General features: G+C 51.5%; 1 long non-coding RNA gene across 1 annotated transcript in view; it reads left to right on the top strand.

Moving 5' to 3' along the window:
• Positions 1 to 506: 506 nt before the first annotated feature.
• The window catches only part of LOC120386066, a 107,878-nt gene continuing 100,818 nt past the window's right edge, over positions 507 to 7,566 (top strand). The window contains exon 1 of the long non-coding RNA XR_005589508.1: positions 507 to 768. This is a non-coding gene — a long non-coding RNA (uncharacterized LOC120386066). The remainder of the gene's footprint in view (positions 769 to 7,566) is intronic.

Genomic DNA, 7,566 nt, shown 5'->3' with positions numbered 1-7,566 from the left:
CACAGCGTCACCCCATTTCCCAGTAAACACGCACACACACAGAGCGTCATCCCATTTCCCAGTGAACACACACACAGAGCGTTACCCCATTTCCCAGTGAACACACACACACACAGAGCGTCATCCCATTTCCCAGTGAACACACACACACAGCGTTACCCCATTTCCCAGTGAACACACACACACACAGAGCGTCATCCCATTTCCCAGTGAACACACACACACACAGAGCGTCATCCCATTTCCCAGTGAACACACACACACAGCGTTACCCCATTTCCGAGTGAACACCCACCCCCACACACAGCGTCACCCCATTTCCCAGTAAACACACACACACACACAGAGCGTTACCCCATTTCCCAATGAACACACACACACCCACACACACACAGCGTCACCCCATTTCCCAGTGAACACCCACCCCCACACAGAGCGTCACCCCATTTCCCAGTGAACACCCAGCCACCCCCACACCCACACCCACCATTTCCCGGGCATGGGAACAACCCCACACGCTGCAGCCACCGCCAGGCAGCGTCACCCCTGGGGTTGTTTCGCGGCTGCCTGCAGTTCCTCTCAGCGGCAGCAGAGGGCGCCCGAGCGACCCTCCCAGGCCCTGCGAGGCCTCGCTCCACGCGCGTCTCCAACTGCCCCGGGTGGCGGGGCGCGAGGCAGTGGCGCGAGCCAGCCCTGCTGAGCGGGGAGCTCGGCGCGCCCCGCCTGGCTCTGCAGAGGAGCGCTTGACTGGGGAAGAGTGTGTCACAGGTAGGGGGAGCGAGGCTGCTGAGGGGGTAATGGGGGGAGGAGGGGGCAGGCTGAAGAGAGGGGTTGGGGGCGAGGCTGCAGAGGGCTGGGCCCCGAGGGGTAATGGGGCGGGGGCGAGGCTGCAGAGGGGCAATGGGGGTGAGGCTGCTGAGGGGTAATGGGGGAGGAGGGCAGGCTGAAGAGAGGGGTTGGAGGCGAGGCTGCAGAGGGGCTGGGCCCTGAGGGGTAATGGGGCAGGGGGTAGGCTGCAGAGGGGGCAATGGGGGGCGAGGCTGCTGAGCCGGTAATGGGTGTGAGGGAGTGTTGGTTGCAGAGGCAGTAATGGGGGGGGTGTGATGGGGGCTAGGCTGCTGAGGGGTTAATGGGGCAAGGGGGTAGGTTTCATAGATGGTAATGGGGAGAAGGGGGCAACAGGGGTGTGGTGATGTGGGGTTGGTTGCAGAGGCGGTGACGGGGGCTAGGCTGCTGAGGGTTGGGATGACTGGATAAGGGGAGTTGGGGTGACCGGATGAGCAATGCCCACACCCTGAGATGAACCGTACCTGGGACCATGGTGTGGTCTTCACCTCCATGCAGTACCTCCTCTACCTCGGTCACTTCCCCAATACCAGTATAGAAAGAGAACGAGTGTTTGCTTACACGTACACAATTGTTTTACAAATATTTTTATACCCTTCCACCTGCACAGTTCAACTAGGTGGCAACACACAAAGGAACAAACAGAGGGGGCAGGGATGAGGGAAAGGAGATGGAGGAGAAAGCATTGAGTTGGGGAGCTGGTGAGGAATATATAAGAGAGGGGGGGACACGCTGCCTATAAGCGGAAAGGGCAGGGAAAGCAGGCAGCCGTTGACCTTAGGTAGGGGCTGCAGTCCAGCTTTACAGGGCTTGTGACAGTAGGATCCCTCAGCATGCCATGTTGCTTCTTAACCATCCTAGAGTATAAGAGTGGCTGGCCTGAAAGCCCTGAGCTCTGGGAATGCATCCCCAGACTGGGCAGGTCACTCAGCCTGTGGCTGCTGGGCAGGTGAATTCTTTGGATCATGGGAGAAGAGAGATGCTGCTTCTCATACATGAGGAAGGGGAAGAAAAGAGCTCCCTCCTAATATAAGGGAGAAAGAGGAATCAGGAAAGAACATTGAAGGGGCAGAGAGAAGGGAGGGGGCAACACGCATTAAGAATGGTGTGTGCTCAGGATGCTCGGAGTGCAAAGGAGCAGGAGTAAAATGTATGTTTCCAAAGACAGATGCAGAAGTGTTTGGCTGAATGGGAGGGTTGCAGACAGATGCAGAGAAGGGTCCATTTGGACAAGCGTAATGGAGCAAGAAGAGGTCACAGAGATCATCAAGGGAAACCAGTGAAGGGAGAATGCATTAGTGCATGACTAGGGATTGGAGGGGAGGGTTGTGAAGCCCAATATTAGCCAATTAAGGAGGATCATTGGGAAGTGATTGGGTTATAGATGAACTTCACTATTGCCCTTATGTGGAAGATAGCCAGACACTACAGTGTTGGGCATCAGCACAAAACCTGAAAACAAATAATTGGAGTGTGGTGGGAGACCCAAAAGCCTGTGTGAGTGGGAGATAATTTACTCTAGTAGGAGAAGCTGGGCTTTTCTGGCTTGAAATTAAGTGTTTTGTATGTGTGTTTGCAATATGGATTCTGGGCTATTGCTTGTAATAATATATGGCTGCTTTGTCTGCTAAGGGTCAGTGAGGTGCCTGGGTGAAGCTCATTGCAGAATGGGGACCTGTTTTGCACACCTTCAGAAAATGGGAAAGCCTGTCAGTGCCTGCTCTTGGAACAAAACAGCATGAGTTCAGTTCTCTCAGTATTTCTTGATGAACGGCTGCAGCTGTATCTTCTGGTGACCATTGGAAAGCCCATGTGAAAGAAGGGAATGAATAGAACATTGAATTCAGCTGGTGGGGATTAGGGATCTCCTTATGGGGGGTGTCTGTTACTAAATTGCAAGCAGGGCAGGATTTAGACAGTCACTGAGAACTGGTTATTCTAAACCAAATTAGGGGACAAAGAGAGTTGTTGTTGTTGACTTCAGTTTGAGAATTTGAACAGTCACAAGTGAGCAAAGGACTCACTTGGTATTTTCATTTCATTGGTAATTCTAGGAGCAGGATAATTTCATTCATTCATTCAAACAGACATCATTTGGATTTGAGTATCCAAGGGAGCAGGGAAAGTGTGTGAGTGTATGTTCTAGAGTCTATTGGCTATGATCAACCTAAACCAGGCATGGGTTTTCTTTTATTTAACTCACAGCCATCTTTATTGTGGCAAGACCAACGAATGCCCAACTTTTGCCATTCTCATCCTTTAAAAATAAATAAACGTAAAGATGTTATGAACTGAACTGGCTTCATATAGCCCAGCACAGAATTCATGGGACTAGTTAATTTATACTCCCGAGGGCATTCTGCGCCTAAAAATTCTGCACAAAATATTTGCAAGTTTGATTTGTAAATAAATAAATGCAGAGGCTCCAGCATGGCAGGGGGGTGCACAGGCAACTTGTTGCATGAAGGTGGGAGATCACCCTGCAGCACACCCCGCCCCCCCGCAGGACACAGATTCAGTGGTGAGGCTGCACCCAACCCTGACACAGTACAAGGCCTGGGCATGCCCCTGCCCCAGAAAAACCCTGAGGCCCTGCCCCTCTGTCCAAGGCGCTCCAGGTGTAGGGCGGGCAGGCAGGCTCAACCAGGCAGGATCCATGTGTGGAGTGGTTCAGTGAGAGGGGGATCCAGGTGTGGGGTGAGAGGATCATGTGGGACAATCTGGGTGCAGGCTGCTCCGTGAAGGGTCTAGGTGGGTCGGGGGGGATCTGGATGCACAGAGGCTTGTTGGGGGGGGGAGCGGGGTGCAGGGGCAATGGGACTCTGCAGGGGCTTCCATGTGAAAGTAGTTGGGGCTCAGTGGAGGGGTATAGGTGTGGGGGCTCTCAGCAGGGGGGTCTGGGTGCTGGGGGAGTGAGGCTTGGTGGGATGGGAATCTGGGTGCATCTAGTTGGGGATCAGTGGTATGGTGAGCTGGATGTGGGGGCTCAGGGTGGTGCCGGGGGATGGGGCTTGTCAGGGTGGGGGTTTGAGTGCAGGGAGTTCAGTGGGGGGTGGTGGTCTGGGTGCAGGGGTGGGGGTCTGGAGGCAGGGGGTCTGGGTGTAGGAGGCTCCAGATATAGGGGTTGAGGTTCAATGGGGTGGGGTTTGGGTATGGAGGGCTAGGTGGGTTCTGGGTGTACAGGGTGAGGTGTGCCAGGAGTGTCTGGGTATGGGAGGTCCAGATGCATGAGGGTTGGGCGGATGGGGGAGCAGCTCTCCATAGAGTGACCCCTCCCCCCCGCAGCTGAGGAGTGATGGGGGCAGGAAGCAGGGGAGGACACTGAGCTTCCTGCAGTTGGGGGCAGGGGCGGCTCTAGAAATCACGCTGCCCCAAGCAGCGCGGTGCGCTGCGCCGCCCTTCCCCGGTCCTGCGGCGGGTCCCTTCTTCCCACAGCTCCGGTTGAGCTCCCGCTGCGGCAGGTCGACCGGAACCCGGGACGAGTGGACCTGCCGCAGGCATGACTGCGGCGGGTGCCGTGGTCCCGCGGCTCCGGTTGACCTGCCGCAGTCATGCCTGCGGGAGGTCCAGCCGAGCCGCGGGACGAGCGCCCCCTCCGCAGTCATGCCTGCGGCAGGTCCACTCATCCCGGGCTCCGGTCGACCTGCCGCAGCCATGACGGCGGCAGGTCCGCCGGCCCAGACTCCCGCCCTCCCCGGCGGCAGGGGACGCCCCCTACATTTTGCCGCCCTAGGCACCAGCTTGTTTTGCTGGTGCCTAGAGCCGCCCCTGGTTGGGGGAGGTTTCTGGGGGTGGGTCTGACACAGCCCCAGCCACTCCTTGCTGGGAAAAAGGAAGTCCTGTCCTCTCCAGCCCAGCCGGGACTAGCAGCTGATCTTGGCTCAGGGTAGGAGCCGCTGCCTGGGGTGTCCCCAGCCCTGCGGTGATTTACCTCTCCACTGGCTGCTCTGGATTCCTGAAACGATGTACCTGTGCAGCTAGGGAGTGGTGTGTGACTGCTCTTGCAGCGTCCCTGTCAAAAAGTCATTTTTCTGCAGGGAAGCAAAGAAATTTGAAGGGGACATGAATTCTGCACATGCGCAGTGGCGCAGAATCCCGCCAGGAGTAAATTTAGTTCACTTGAAACATTTCCTCCTACATATTGCATTTCTCACAAAATATGGCTGATGAATTTTGTTTAGTTTGCCAGCAGTGCTGTAACTATGCCAGGGCTGAGCTTGAGAAAGTTGCCCTGGTACCTCTGAACACTGGTGGACAAACTAAATGAAAATGAGCCCCTTCCTAGCAGTTAAATTCCAGTGTTGGTTACCCTGTTGCTAAGGTGTGATGCTATTGGTAAATGACACCAGCTCAGTGAATGATACTAAAGAGACCTGCATGCTATTGTTTGGAAATATAGGTGTGCACATACCTAGTGTCTACCCTGTTCTTGTGGATCACCAGTTCTCAAGAACCTTTCTCTCCTGAGCATATTAGGTAAGGAGTGTGTGTGTGTCCAGCTTGTCAGAAGGGAGTAGACAGAAACAGGGAGAATTACTGCAAACCCAGTGTTCGCCGTGTGTGTGTGCGCACTTTGATCCAGAATAGTTGTGTTGCCGCTTTCACCTTGCAGGAGGAGAGATGAGGTTTGGGTTTTTTTCCTCTGAAAGATCAGGACAGTGTCATAGAAGATGCTGTTTATCATTTTTAAGGCATATAAAAACTCTGGATCCGTCATCCTTGGTATTGTCTCCATTTTGAATTGGTTAGCTGGTTACCAAGAATTGTGAGACCACATTCCAATCACAGCTATTCTGGGGTAAATCCAGAATATTTCCATTAATGTCAGTACAGTTATCTATGTATCTTGAAATCAGAACTTTGCCCAAAGTTTTAATAACTCAGTTCTTGTTCAGTAAAGCTCCCATCGACTTCAATGATAGTCTTGACTGAGTGAAGACAGAGTAAAAACATCAAGATTTGGCCCAGAGAAATAAAGATAAATTAGAGACAAAGACAGAGGCATAAATTACCTATTTGTTTATCTACGGCCTGATCCTGCATCCACTGAAGTTACTGGGAAAGCTCCTATTTGACTTCAATTGGACAGGAGCAAACTCCAAAACAATCATTCCTATGGGTGTCAAAGCACTATTTGTGTCTAAAAAGTAATGACTAAATAAAAAGGCAATATTCAGATATTTTCCCTGTTCAGTCATTGGCCCTGAGAGTCTGCATCTCAGTGCAGAGTATCACACATCAGATCTTAATTGTTAGAAGTACATTAAAATGATGCTAAATAGAATCTGTACCAATCAAACCGGTTGCTGGATAGGTGACCTTTGTTTACTGATAAAAGTTTTATCCCTTCAGGAACAAATGGACTAAAAAGTGAATTATGTTTTAAAAGCTGCATTTTTCTTTTATAGCTAGAACTGCCTTCTCATTAGATGAAGCCATTAGTGACATGGTTTCAGATCTTTGTTACACCAGTGTAAATTTGGAGTAACTTCACTCAAATCAATGAAGCCCAATGAGCCAGCTCCCTAAGTTACACTGAGGGCACCTATATGAGCAATTTGTATCAACAACCACGCTGTATGGCTAACGGATGAATCACTTTAGTCTGCCAGTCCTGCAGAAACTTTCTTCCTGGGGAGGATGTAAGGAAGTGGAAAACAACACCTGGAAGTTCAGATCCCAGGTTGGGTTTCCAGTGTTTCAACGTAAAAAAAAAAAAAGAATCTTTTAACTTTATAAACTTGATCTGGAAACTATTGGTTCCCTTTAATTATTCCCTCCTCACAGCGTCATTTTTATACAATCTCTCTTCCGGCCACTGTACTTTAACACCACACTCTGTTTGGTGTCTGTCTGTCGGTCTGTCTGAGTTGGAAGCTTAGAGGTACAGGACATTTCTGACTCCACAAATTCCATTTCCCCCTCGCCTCAGGAAGAAGCCATTCTTTTGAGTAACATCAATGGATGGCATAGATATCTTCTTCAGTGCTTTGCATATTTACTTGCTATAGTGGTTTTGCAGATAGTTCAGGGTGTGGGTGGTGGGGGAGTGGGTTTGCCTCTGTTTTGCTTTTCTCCAAGGTTTCTTTTCAAGGAAGGTTAAGGCAACTCTCTCGAGGTTTTTATAAGCTGATGGAACAGGCTTGTCAAATAGTCTTTATGAGAGAAGAAACAGGAAGATGGCTTGTTTTGCAGACAGAGGGTTATTGGGCAATTATGTTTTTTATAGAGCTGTTGTAGGACAAATCACGGGCCTGTTCTTGCCTTTGATGCTACAAGGCAGACGGCCCAATAAAGATCAGAAGAAGGGAGGGCAAAGGGGGTCAGGGATAGAGCCTTTCCTTGGGGTCCCGCTTCTGCCTCTTGGCTCAGAAACCAGACGCCCCATCCAGATGCACCATTGCCACCCATCGTGGAGTTTCAGTGTGAGCTTGCTATGCTTGGCTATCGGTCTGTGCGCTGTGAAAACTGAGGAGCGCTTCCGAAAGTTAGGGCTATGTAGTGCTGTTTGGAAGCTTGCGCTGGTAGGCAGTGAGAGCACTGCCCTCTCCTGAATCCCAGCATCAGCATTCTGTTTGGGTAGGACATGCAAAAAGCCTTCCTGCAAACTCTAAGGAAACTTCAGCCAATAGTTTTGGGTACAGGGGATGAAACCTGCCCAGACAAGCATTAGGGCAGGTATTATAAAGAAGAGCACGCCAACACAATCCCCCCCCCGCC

Source organism: Mauremys reevesii, linkage group 18 (genome assembly GCF_016161935.1).
Source record: "Mauremys reevesii isolate NIE-2019 linkage group 18, ASM1616193v1, whole genome shotgun sequence".
Lineage (NCBI taxonomy): Eukaryota > Metazoa > Chordata > Testudines > Geoemydidae > Mauremys > Mauremys reevesii.
Note: the sequence above shows the minus strand (reverse complement) of the source record. Positions and strands in the feature narration are given on the sequence as shown.